Source organism: Ursus arctos, unplaced genomic scaffold (assembly GCF_023065955.2).
Source record: "Ursus arctos isolate Adak ecotype North America unplaced genomic scaffold, UrsArc2.0 scaffold_1, whole genome shotgun sequence".
Taxonomy (NCBI): Eukaryota; Metazoa; Chordata; class Mammalia; order Carnivora; family Ursidae; genus Ursus; species Ursus arctos.
In genome coordinates, this window is record NW_026622763.1 from 61,829,028 (window position 1) to 61,843,689 (window position 14,662).

The 14,662-nt window shown below is 34.0% G+C and overlaps 1 pseudogene; it reads right to left on the reverse strand.

Annotated features, from left to right (window-relative positions):
* The window catches only part of LOC113248166 (GTP-binding nuclear protein Ran-like), a 29,538-nt pseudogene extending 24,997 nt beyond the window's left edge, over positions 1-4,541 (reverse strand).
* Between the last annotated feature and the right edge of the window lie 10,121 nt (positions 4,542-14,662).

Below are 14,662 nucleotides of genomic sequence, written 5' to 3' on the forward strand. Positions count from 1 at the left end.
ATCATAGTTTAGAGACGTAGGTTTGATTTAACAACTATTTCAGATAAGAGCTAACCATTTTTTTCGAAGGTCACACAAATATTAAAACCAGGATTTGAACAGATAATATTGGGCATATTTCCTCATATTCACCCCTCTTTTTCCCTTTCCTGTTTATAAAACGTCTAGCAGCTAATATCCTGCTGTCTCCAAGAACTGAAATAATTGTTCCTGTTTGTATTTTTGTGTAGATTTTAACTATTGATGAGCAAAAGGCCAAGTTTAACTTAGTATCCAGATTCACTCCTTAAAATTATTTCTGGAATACTGCCAAGACAACTCTTTGTCCTTTCAACTGCTATAATTGAATGCTCTAAAATGTGTAAAGCAAGGTCACCCATCTACTTGACTCAGGGATGACTTTCAGGGTAAATAACAATTCTGTATTTTTAAATAGTGAGTACAGATTTAGAGGCTTCCAAAAATCCCTTACAAAAGAGCTTTAGACTGAATCTTAATGTGTTGTGTACATATATTTTGGGTTCTTTTCTGGAATGTGTTTAAAATGAAGTTCTCATAGAGCATTTTATAATTCAGATGAAAAGATGCTGTAGATACTTTACAAATTCAGTCCAGTGCAATCCCCTAAAACATTTAGCTGTCTTGAAAGAAAATCAGTCTTTCTGTTAGGCTTTGGCAGTTAAGCTATAGTCTGCTGAGATGGCAGTATTAACATCCTGCATCCTGCTCAGCAACAGACATTAAGCTTTGGCTGTGACCATGCAATCCCATTTTAAACTCTTGCCTCTATATGTGTCTGTTATGACTTGGCAGCTGGCTGGAACAAACACTTAAATCTTTAGATCTGTGTATTTAATTAAAGTACTCTATAATGAAATGAAACCCTGAATTCCATGGTTTGTAAATATTCATTTAAAGATAAATAATTGCAAACATCTAAAATGTTGGTAAGTAAGTTTCCTTTGCTGTTCTGAATTTGAAATTAGAGTGTTTTATATTGTAAAAACCTACCAGAAGTTTTTATGGTATTTAATACTCGAAGTGTGCACTCTTAAGTGACCTACAGCTTTCTTCAGTAAGGTCATTTGGTAGAGAACAAATGTGCAGCCCAGGGGAACTAATTCACAGCTCTCTCTCCCACTTGGACACAGAGTTATAGCTCAGTCCTTTGCTGCTTGCTGGCTGGTCAGCTTTGACCTCTCACACTCTTCCAGTCTCTTAGAAATCACTCTCACGAGAAGGGAAGAAAAATGTGCTGTTTTGCAGTTTAAGGAACCAGGTGTTCTGTGACCTCATGCCTTCAGGAACTTGCTTTTCTAAAGGTGCTATAGACTTCGTAGGAGTTCGCAAAAGGCCCTGTTGGGATATTTTAGAAAAATGTTTTGGAAAAAGTTCTTCTGTGGTGTCAGCTTTTGGGGAAAGTGGCTATTCTTGCTTAATTTTGAAACTATGGAATGTCAAATAGGAGCAGATGCAAGAGCTCCTCTATCTTTGAGGAAGCAAGAAAAAGAAGAAAATCAACCTGCCACATAATGACAAAACTGCTTTCAGGACCCAGCCCTCCGATCCCTAGTCCAGTTCCTCACCTACTCCTAGCTCAGTGTGTTCAGAAAGAACAACTAAGAACAACTATTGTTTTAAAAATGACTTTGTTAATTGTTTTAGCTGGTTGGGGGCAGTATTTCCATGTCCTTGTGACTCATCATGATTTTAGTGTTTTTTACAAAACTTGTTGGATACCAGTGAGGGTAATTTTCCGGTGTTCACATTTCAGCATACAAATAAGGCACACTGTGGAAGAAAAGACTTGGCTTTAGTAGTAGAACCTAGATAATAGCAAAGTAGTTAGGAGTATGGACTGTAGAGCCACATTTTCAAGGTTTGAAACCTTAGCTTGCCACTTTTCCAGTTTGGGACCTGGGGCACGTCACCTAACTTTACGGTGCTCTGTTTCCTCTGTGTAAAATAGGAAAAGCAATAGTAGCTACCTCATAGGATTGTTTAAAGATTAAATTAATATATGTTAAGTGTTTAGAATAGTACCTGACCCAGGGTAAATTCATACAAGGATTAGCTATTACTATTATTAATTGGACAAACCTAGATATATTACTTAATATTGCTGATACTCAGTTATTTGACTTGTAAACCATTGGTGTTATCTTTTAAAGTTTTTATTAACATTTAAATTAATTGTTGACAAAAACCAAGTAAATGGATTATCGGATAAGTGGATGATCAATAAATGTTAGTTCTCTCTCAAGAAAGAGGGATATATATATATCCAAGTTATATATATAAATTACTTTTTACTTTTGAATAGGTAATGAATTTATATAGGTCAAGAATCATAATTCCAAAGCTACATAGTGGGAAGTCTAGTACCTTAACCTTTTCCTCGTATATACAGTTTCTATCACCCCCTATCATGGTTAATGATTTTTATTGATTGCATAGATGTCCTTCTGAAGTTGTTTTATGCAAATATAAATATGTTTTATTTTCTTCCTTTTACTCACACATATAGCATATTACATAAACTGTTCTGTACTTTTTCACTTAAAGTGTTTTGGAGAGTTTAACATTTCTATATTTCTCATGACATTACAAAAATTTTAGTGTCTTCAAAATGACTGTTGTATTCAGAAAGACATTCCATAGTTTTTGGAGGAAAACTTCTATCCATTTTTTTTTTCAAAATAAAACACAGAACTATTGAGTGTGTACTATATTGTGGGCACTATATAAATTTTTGGCACATACACTCTAATTTCTTACAATAATACTGCCGTCATTACTATTTCATAAGTAGGGGAATTGCAGTGTTTAATGTTTTAAATTAGAAATATGAAGACTCTTCCCCAAAGCCCCATATGTGCTATTTGGAACCAGACTTTGAACCACTAGTCTAAATCCAGGGTCTGAGGGTAACAGCTATGCTACAGTGCTTCTGTCCTGACCTTTATGAAGGCTCATTGTTCTAAGGCAACTACTGACCAGAAATATGCAGAACTCAAGAGGAAAAAAAAAAAGAGAAAGATCTAGAACATTACTTGATTCCTTAAACATTGACATTCAAGGGGACGCTACTGTTCTTCATTGCTTCCATGCTAAAATCCCTTGGAAGTCAGTAGAGCTCTTACTACCTTTCATTACCTGAAAAACCCCTGAAGAATGGCCTGGTGACATGTTGATAACCAGTGTGCAGTAACAACCAAATGCATATCTAGATTTTAGGCCTGCCCATAGTGGTCAGAGGCACATGATGTTGTTCTTATTATAGAACTGCAAGGATCCATGAGCATACACACTGTTTTACAGAAAATGGGTATGAGTCATAAAGACAGATTTTAATTACATTTATCCTAAGTAACAAGGTTAGATCGTCCATTGCTTCTCTGACTACAGTACAATTTAGACACCCCCCCTCCCATTCTGTCTCCTGTCTCGACAGGTAAGTGTATGTGTGCACATAATATTCTGAATTGTGTAGTGGAAAAACACTAGACTGAAGTATAGTAAGCTGGAGTTTTCAGGATTGGCCCCCCTCCAGTGAACTGACACTTATTTTTCTTGCCCGTAAAAATGAATTCCATGGCACAGATGGTAAAAGTCCCCAAATTCTGTCATATTAAATCACTGATAGATGATCTAGTACAAGAAGGAGAGAGACCAAAACCATAACATTAATAAGTATGGGTTAATTGGAAGTTTGTTGGAAAAATAACTTTTTTTAAATGTATCTGGTAAATTGCTGAAACCAAAAACAGATAATTCTGTTCTGGAATTTTAATTGCTTTTGCTTTGTGTTTTGATTTTTCATGAAATTCAGCAATTCATTAATTATCTATTCTTATATATTGTTACATATAAACATATGAGGAAGTAAAATTTAGTGTGGACTCAGAAAGTAAAAGTCTGCCCAACTACTCATCGGGCTGGAATTACAGACACAGATAAAGTTAACAGATTTAGCAGGATTCAGTATTTCTCCCAAGGACACACTGCAGCTAGAAAGTGTCATGACTCCCTTCATTTTTTTTTAACTGCTTTTTCACTCATTGAGAGATTGTGTTCTCTAAAATCATAGAAAGTCAAGTTTGCTGTTTGAAATCACATCAAAAATTAAATACACCATTCTTGTCTGGAGTACCTAAATCACTTTGACATAGAGAGAAGAAGCTTGATATCCAGTCTAGTCATAGAACCTCAGATATGAGGTTTCTGAACACAACATTTTACATTTATTGTAGTTTCATTGTTTTCAGGAAAACAGGACTTGGAATCCACTTTGCAGGTCATACATGTTTATACATACCCTTTATGCCTATTAAAATTCTGCTTCATTTAAATTTCTCTAAAACTCCACTTTTCCCCTCAGTCTTACAATAGTCTGTGTTTTCCTTTATTTAATGAAATACCTCAGATTTCTCTTGGTGTGTGGTCTTCTCATTGCGGCTGGTCAATAAGCCAAGTTTGTCGCTGGTGTTAGGACTGATGGGACTGAGACAGGTGGCTGAAGATACTTGAAAAAGCCCCATCTCGTATATCAGGGAAAGGAGTGATACGACTGGTAGGGATAAGGGGTTCAACTTGTGTGAAAATGTATACAAAATTAATTCACAAAATATGTGGCATGTTATCCTTTCCTTTTCTAAGTGTAGGCAGCGAACTGGGCTCTAAGCATGTAAGCAGCAAAGAGAAAACCATCATTTTCAAAGCTGTAGTTACAGTCATTAAATTAAAAACAAGCCAGTTGTCTGGGAATGGTCAAAACTCTTTCTGCCACTGGTGTTTGTAAGAAATGTGTCCTCATAAAGAAAGACAGTGATGAAGCAAATGGTAGTCGCAACTGTATCTCTAACTTCAGGAACAGTAAATAATGTAGCCAAATACTCATTTTGGTCCCTGTAGTCACAACTGTAAAGACAAGCAACAATTCAGTTTTATAAATTATTTCAAATACATTAATTCAATTTAAAGTTCTCTATTTACTTAGATATAATTTTTTTTTTTAATGAAATGTCATCAGAACTCACAAAGGTCAGAGACTTTTTGTTTCAATTTAAGGAGCTTGAATCAATTTAATTATTTTAGTTCCCATTCTTCGCTTGTCTTTCCTAGGGCCCAGACTTCATACCGATTTAATAGAATCAGTTTCTTTGTGTGCTATGTTTATATTTTTATGGTTTGTGTAATTTTAATTAAAAACGTATTTAGTTGCTATTATGGAGTACTACATCTGAACTAATTTAGGATTATAATGTGAACAGTGTACCCATACCATATTCACTTGAGACCAAGGGATATTCGGAAGTAGTGATGTTTTCCTAATAAATAGGAATTATTCTCCAGATACTTGAAATACCCAGCTTTCCCAGAACCCTTCTTTGCACCTGGAATGGTAAATAGAATTTATGAATTGAATTCAGAAACTCTGACTTGAGAAAGACAGCACCATTCTTAGGGCCGCTAAATTTCAAATCATCCTCAATCTCAGTTGCTAAAGGTCTTCTCCCTGAGTTTCAGAGGGAACAGTCTATCTGGATTATACTTTTTCACACAAATTAAAAATGTTTAGGAGCTTTAGGAAAAGGTCCTTCTTAAATTGTTTTTACCTCACATAGTGGTAAGTGCTTATATTACTTGGTATTGATTAAATGTTTGTTTAAATAGCTAAAGAGAAAAAGGGAGAGAGAGTGATTGTGTCTGGTGGTGTTAAAGCCTCTAAATTATTTACCATGAAAAAATGCAATAATTTTTAGGAAAATTCTCTCTAGAGTTTACCTCTGGGACACACACACACACACACACACACACACACACACACACACCCGGGGGATGTTCATTTACCTCTTACTTATATAAGCTCTGAGGAATCTATAGAGACTCATTACATTATAAAGATATAAAAGTGTTCTTTCCTAATGTGTTTGCAGTGTTAAATGCAATGTTGATAGTAAAACAGTGTGAACGTTCCATTGACATTTTAAAGAGCATAAACCTTGGCATAGAGCTATTCATTACAATGAACAATTTTTACATGAAATTTTGTTTTTCTTCATAGTATTTTTTTTTCATTTTATCATACAGTTTTCAAGGAGGTGTTCAAGGCATCTTGGGCGTATTAATATTCAGAACATAAATTTAGATAATTATACTTGAAATGCTCAAATTTTAAATTCATAATTATTAAAAATATTTAAACTGACAGTTTTCTAATATATGCTTATCTCTATACTAAATATGCTATTTCAGATATAATAAAATAATAATTTAGTCTCAGCCCATCAGGAAAAATGAGCAAGTTAAAAATCTGAGTTATATTTAGGTGGCAAAACTCTGCTTCCGTGAAATACAGTGCTCTTTGAAAAAGTCTATAGACTTTAACAGTTTAGGAAAGCAAATCTTACTGTAAGTAGCTGTGTTTTGTAAATGGCTCTTTCAGTTCATTTTATTTTATTTTAGTTTAGTTTAGTTTTATTTATATATTTGTCAGAGAGAGAGAGGGAGGGAAAGCCTGAGCAGGCTGAGGGAGAAGAAGGCTCCCTGCTGAACAAGGAGCCAGATGCTGGACTCAATCCCAGGACTGAGGATCCTGGGATCATGAGCTGAGCAGACACTTAACTGACTGAGCCACCCAGGCATCCCTCTTTCCATTGATTTTAAATGACAAAATATACTATGCTTGGGTTTATCTTTAAATTTTTTTTATTATAATCACAGTAAAATAGCTAGTAACTCAGCCTAGTAGATTTACTGGATTATATGAGTTTCCTTATTTTCTTTGTTTATAGGGGAAGATTAATCATAACATTTCATTAACAGATTAGCTATTGACCATTCACACTGCATGAACACCCAGATGCCCTCTCCAGAAAGCAACCTTCCTTGCTCAGCTTTCATCCAATAATGATACAGGGGTATAAAGGTTAAGTCCCCTCCCCGCAACTGAGGACAATTCTGAAGGGTTATCCCACCCCATAGCTCCCTGAGGGGTTGGCTGAGACTAGCACAGCATAGCACAGCCTCTCCATCTACCCAATCCTGCTTCCTTCCTTCTCTTTTTCTTCCATAGGAGTTGATCTCAGAATAGTCCCATAGTAACTTATCTTCCTGCTAACTTCCATATGACTAGGCTTCCCAGGGACTATAATCTCCTACCCACCCTGAAATGTTATGGCCCCCAGTCTACTCTCAAGTATGCCCATACATTTCTTACTACTAGTTAACCATGTGTAATTACCAAGTATCAGGTGTGTTGTCCCTAATCAGTTTATTGTAATTATTTTGGTATTTATATAATTTGATTGAAGTACAAATGTGAAAAATCCTCTTTTCTGAATATTGTTTTCCATCGAGAAAGTTTGTAATGGAATCAAATATATGTGAAATAACTATAAAAGATATTTTAATTGAAAAAAATTTATAAAATTTTTACCAGCATGATTAATTCACTTAAGTTCTCCCTCCACTTTTAATAAAAACAAAACTAAAAGTTACAGCCACTGTATTCTTTAGTATTTAAGGAAGAAGAATGAAAAACTCTTGTCAAAAGACGCATACTCAAAGAAAAGATCTTGATTCTACGTGAAAAGATTGTTAAAATGCATATGCATTCATAATTTTATATTAAAATAAAATATTTAAATTAGGAATATGGATCATTTTTACATTTTTTACTAAGCTAATAAACTCGGTCTCAAATGCATCAGATAACAAAATACAACAGTACTGCATAATAAAAACAAGTGGAATGTTATGCAGCCATTGGTTTTATTCCATTTTTAAAAATAAGGTTGAACATATGAGTAGAATTTATCATAGAATTCATGAGGTTTTAAAGCTATTCAAAACAAGCTGACTCTACAAAGAAAGAACACATAGAAAATTCAGATCTAGCGTAGTACCTCTCACACTGTCCTATGTGTACAAAGAACATGGGGAATTCGGTGAAATGCAGATTTGGATTTAGCATGTCTGTGCAAGGGCTGGCAGTTAGCATCTCTAACTAGTCTGCAGGTAATATGGATGTTGCTGCTTCTAGAACCAGCAAGCTTCAGACACTAGCTCAATCATCTCAGCATTGCTATTTTTTTTTTCTTGGTTCTGTTTCAATAATAATGGGTAAATTTAATGAGTATATTATAATGGCTATTACTTGTTCCTTGTTTGTTATACACCATTTTTTTAAATTGTAGTTCTCTGATTTTCCTACCCTCTGTTTCCATGTAAAAATCTAATGAATTTATAATATTTGTATTAGGTTTACTATTAAGTCTATGCATGGTGTGGTTAGACAGAGTATAATTCTGAACAGATTTCTGATAACATTTGATGGGATAAATGTTTCTCCATTCTTACGGTTTCTGTCACTGGTGATAAGTCCTACTGTAGAAATGAATAGCTAATAGTGCTGAGAGTGGAATAGAGGTATTTGATGGAATTGAATGAGTAGAAGTATTGGACAACAAGATCTGGCTGCAATGGGAAAACACGTTTCAGCCTAGTGCAGATAATCACAGATAAACTGGTCTTTTTCAGAGAAGATAGCATTGGATATATGTGTCTGACAGAAAGTGATTATAGAGCTAATATTGCATCTTGGTTGGAAAGGAGTCCTGTCTTGTGACATTTTTTTTTTCACATGTTGCAAAGCTGGCAATATAGATATGATGGAAAGGCTGTCCTGTTTTGGGGACATTTAGCATTTTTTAAATTTATGGACATATAGATTGGCTTATAGCATAGTATGTTATGAAAAGTTTGCAAATGCTCATTCAACAAACTTTTTCTTATAGCCAAAGAGTGATTTTAGGGTTTCTGCTCAAAAATTAGTTTTTTTGGGGTTCCTGGGTGGCTCAGTTGGTTAAGCATCTGCCTTCAGCTCTGGTCATGATCTCAGGGTCCTGGGATTGAGCCCCACATCTGAGTCTGCTTCTCCCTCTTCCACTGTCTGCCACTCCCCTTGCTTGTATTTCCTCTCTCTCTGTCAGATAAATAAAATCTTAAAAAATTAGTTTTTTAAAGTTGGCCAAAACAGTCTAAATGAAGCATTTCCCCTATTAATAGCATTTGTTAATAATGATAGGTTTGGTGTTTTGTTTTTTGGTTTTGTTTTTTTTTTTTTTTTGGTTTGTGAAAAACAAAGTGTAATTACTTATATATATTTCTTAACCTTGTTCCATATTTTTAACTTTTTAAAAAACTCAAGAGAAATTTACAGTTCTAATTAAACAGCAACAGTACTATAAAGTTATCATCAGGGGAAATAATTGGAAAGTATTTAAAACATTTTAAAGTAAAAAAATAGAATTTTCATGAAATAAATAACAGAAAGGACATGCAGCCATTATTATCAAAATGATTTATTTTGTTCAATATTTGAATTTTCTTTTCATAATAGATGAGACACAAAAGGCACAAGATTAATTAATGTTTGTCTTAAAGAATTATTCATTGGTCTCCTGTTCACTAGATATTGCTAGTACTTCCTGGAAGGAACTCAATACTTCTTGTTGACTATATTATGCAGAAGTATTCTAGAATAGTAAGAGGGTATCTTGTCTTCATTTTTGATACAGCATCACAGATGTTTTTGACTTAAATAATACACCAAAGTTGACAATATCAAACAGCAACATTTCAGGTTGAAAAATAATTTATAAAAAAAAAACAACAACTTTTACCATGTCAGAAGTTATATGGCTTCAATATAATGTTGATTCAGAAAATAGTTTTGAGAACATAAAGTTGCCCAAAAGACAAAATGAAAGTCTAACAAATTGACTGCATAGACATTAAAGATATCTTTATGGAAAAAAAGTTTATTTTCTTTTTCTTAAAGTAGGCTCCGTGCTCAGTGTGGTGCCCAATGCTGGGCTTGAACTCATGACCCTGAGATCAAGACCTGCGCTGAGATCAAGAGTGGGATGCTTAACCGCCTGAGTCACCCAGGTGCCCCAGGGAAAAAAAGGAAACAGTCAAAGTTTTCTTTTCAAAAGAAAAAAGTAAAAAAATAAAAACATATTTTTGAGCTATAATTCTACTTTTACTCTATAAAATATATCTCTTTACAAAACTCAAATAATAGTTTTTTTTTTTTTACCATAAGCTTTAATATTCTTTGCCACTTTTTTCACAGAAAAAGGAAAATAAAATATGGATGTGATACCACAGTTTATCACAGCATTTGTTGGCAATATGTCTAATAGCTTCTATCCTGATGATTAAGTTTGCTTAAAGAAAACAGGAGATGTATCCTGCGTGGGTAGGTTGTACTTAATGGCCTTTAAATCTAAGATCATGTACTTTGGTTAAAACACAACATATTTGAAATACTAATCTGTAACTTTTCTTTCTCCAGTAGCCACTAAGACTTATTGCTAAATGTGTTTGATTCAAGGCAGTAAAACTGAACCTTGCCTTGATACCTATAAATAACTAAGAACATCATATTCATAATGTTGACCTTAAAAAACAAAGGAGCCAATTATTTTATTAGCAAAATGAGTTCAGGAATAGCAGAGAAATTGCAACCCAGAATAAACAAACTGTGGCAAACCATAGGCATGTCCTGACAACATGGGAGAGGGGCTTGCTTTTATAGGGGAAAGAAGGTAACTGGGAGGGGCTCTTTTGCTGAGTTCTCATTGGCTGGGCTGTTGTTGGGCAAGGAGAAATTCTTTCTCCTGCTGGGGTATGTAAAGTAAACTTCTTTCTTTCAGGAATGCAAAGTATGCTTTTTTATGTGAGTGGTAGTTTATGAATGCTCCCCCTTCAGGGCTTCCCAATGCTTTTTCATTTGAGGTTGCTTTGTTTATTTTCACAACAGTAATAAGGGGGGGGGGAAGGAATTTCACATTCTGAGATCAACTAAAAATATGTAACATCCTATCTAGCACTAGTTTTCTAATAAATGCAGGTATGAGCCCATTTCTGTAAGTTGCTAACTTCCTAACATAAACAGTGTTATTTCTGACTTTTGCAACACTGACATCTACAGATACGTGACTGTCCTTACAGATAAGATACAGATGTGATCATTTTGTGGAAAAAAAAACAAAAACAACAACAAAAGAACTTGCTTTACCCCCACTGTGAACTAAATGACAATACTTACGTTTTTATTTTTTTAAATATCTGTTGTACCTTTTCATTAAGGAGTCAGTTCTTCTGAAATCTGGACTCCTCCAAACCACTTACAGTTATATATAATTTTTATTTTCTTAGTTATTTTATCTATGAGTTTTCCATTCAAAGTTGGAGGTCTCACCAGAATGTTCAGATGGGTTTAACCACTAGTGCTGAGTAGGCAGATATTGTCTAAGATGTCTAGCTCATGTGCCACTCCCACTCAGGCCAGCCTTTTCCAGCTACAGGAGGAGTAAATCTCATCATTCCAAGATGAAAGTTTCTCTCCTGATGATTGTGTTACTGATTCAGATTCTAATTCTGTTTCTGTTTCTGGAGTATGTCTCCTTCTTGATTCTCTTTTGTAGCTGATTGCCAAATTGTGACTTCTGCCAGTGATAAAACCCTGGGAGCCTGGTTTTGATTTATAGGACCTGTTTAACTGGCCTTTGTCAGTTCATAAATGACAGAAAGGGGAGGTTTTTCTTGGTATAGTCATTTACATTAGTCTCTGGTCTTGGTAATTCTGTCTCTCTTTTGGAATGCCCATGTTTTTGCTACTAGGTTATAAGACATTACAAGACATAAGTTTAATAGGACCAGTGTCAGTTGTGAGGTTGAAAAGTTGCTTGTGCCACTTTTTAATATAGAGGTTATTTTGACTTCTAACTTTTGATAGCATACTTTTTGGTATGACGACCTTTTGTGCGTCATTAAGAGCTTAAATCATTTAAAGAAAACAAAAACCCCTAAAAACAAAGCTTGTGCCCACTAGAGTGGAGAGCAACCACTGGGTCAAGGAAATCATAACAAATGCCTCTTAGATACCTTTTGTGTTTTGCTGACCTTGCTGTCACACAGCTGAAACAAATAATAGGTGAGTTTTGCTGAAAAAGTTGTGTGTGCTCTATTTACTCTTGGTTGAGTTTGTAAAACTGAGTCTGACAGTTTATGTCAGTAGGTATAAAAACAAACAAACAAAAAAACACTTCTTTTTCTCACAAAATAATATTTTTATATTGGTTTTTATAATGATAGGTTTCTCTCTTTTTTTCAATTTTTTTATATTTGTGAAAGATCACTGCTGGTTTGTTAAAAAATTTTCACCAAAGTGTTTTCGCCAGTATGTTTTTTTCTCTTCTTTCTATTGAAGGATCTGGAGAAGTCCATAAAAGTAAATAAATGTGATAAATAAAGATCTGAACAAAAAAATTTCTTTGCTAAGAATGATAAAATGTGGTCAAATAAACATGTATTAATTAATATTAATTTATTAATTAACAATTTTTTTAAAAGATTTGAGATAGACTGAAAGAGAGCATGCATGGGGAAGGGACAGAGGGAGAAGCAGACTCCCCACTGAGCAGGGAAACCAATGTGGGGCTCAATCCCATGTTCCTGGGATCATGGCCAGAGCCCAAAGCAGATGCTTAACTGACTGAGCCACCCAGGTGCCCCAATTAGCATTAATTTTTAATAAATAGATAATAAACATTAAAGTTAAGCCCATATCTTGATCCATAGCCTATTTGAACAAAAATTAGAGACAACAATGAAACAGTATCTAATAATATAAATATTTATACTGGGGTTTCCTTGTGTATAGCCTCTATACCTGTATTATGACCTCCATACCTGTATTATGACCTCCATGTTGGGCTCAACCCAGTGATAAATGGCTTACATCCTATAGAAAGCAGCGATCCCCAAATTCCCTTAATTCTTTGAGAGTTTAATAAGAAACTTCTATTGTATGTATGAAATCTTTTATAAAGGGATTGATATCCCTTTGCCTAACTCTGGGAAAGTTAATAAATTAGATAATAAAGCCTCTTGGAGTTCCTGTTTTGATTGACTTATGGAGACTAAAAAGCACTCACATAAATCAAAGCTGAAAAAATCAATAATCCCAGAAATAGAAAAAAAATTCCAAATAATTTAGAAGTGTTGGCTCTTTAAATTAAAAATCAGAAACAAAATATAGCTCAGAGAAATGATCGAGTGTCTGATAAAGACTGCTTGCCACGGTATAACATAAGAAACAAATTAAAATTAATAGAAAAAGGTTGAGAATTTTGATAATGTTAAAACTTAAGGTTTAAACCTTATTTGTAATATTTCTAATCAAAGTGAATACTTAAATTAATCTGGTTAGCTAATTTTTATGTCGTTCTGATTTTATCAAAGTGCAAAAATATGTTAGTGTTATGTAATTTGTGCAAGTTTGGTTGATTTTTCATAAAATTCCTAATTTGAACTCCCTAATTCCTTATACTAGCTACATGATTCTATTAAGTTGTAATCATTTACAAAAATATTTAGAATAATACAAGTATAAAAACATATGTTTAACCTTGTATTATCTTTTAGAATAGAAAATCCTATAAAATATTTATTTCACTATAATATATGGATAAGATACAAATTATTACCTTGCAAGTAAAATCAGGTCAATAATAAATATGCTTTTCCATGAAGATCAAAACACAACTTCCTAGATCCTTAATTGGTACACAATTATAGAATTTTTTATTTAATTGAGTTTATCAACATATAAAGTTTGCCTGCCTGAACAATTTCCAAAATTACAGAGAATATAAAAACAAAAATCCACGAGGTTACCAAGCTCCATATACCCTTGCTTCTTATTTTTTCTTATTTTTATGCATTGTTAATTGATCATTATCTAGTAACTTGTAAGAAATGCTTAAGTCATTGTAGCATTTTTAAAAATATGTACCCATTGCATGTGCATATATCTATATCTATATCTATATCTATATCTATATCTATATCTATGTCTATATCTATACACCACACATACCACATTCACACACACACACACACACACACACACACACACGAAAAGTAACTATGTGAGGTGATGGAAGTGTTAATTAATTTGAAGATGTATATCAAATAAACACATACATACTTTAAATATTTACACTCTTAATTTGTCAATTATACCTCAGTAGGGCTGGAGAAAAGCATGTATACACATTCTATGATATTCTTCCCCTCAGGAAGTAGATCTGTATTCTCTTTCCCCTGTGTATAAGCTGGATTTAGTGACTCACTTCTAAAGAATAGACTGTGGAAAAAATGATGCGATATCCCTTCTGGGACTAGGATATACAAAAGCTGTGGCTCTGTCTTGAACATGCTCACCTTTCTAGGGCCATTTACCCTGGAGAAGCCAGCCGACATACTCCACGAGTAGCCCTATGGAGGGGCCCACTCCTAATAAATGTTCGTTGTTTGAAGCTGCTAAATTTTGGGGCAATTTGCTACACAGCAGCAGATAACTAATACAGTGATGTTCATACACAAATTTACTTTTTTCACTTTAAGAACTATAATAGGGATGTGTAGTTTGGTCATCTGGAAGGGTTAGCTCTAAGAGGTGTGGGCCCTGGGCATAAATGTTTTGTGTCTCCTAACTATACAAACAATTTAATTAAAAAATGAATTACAAAATTCATGGCCCCTGTGAGGTATAATACATTGTAATTTATCAACAAAGACT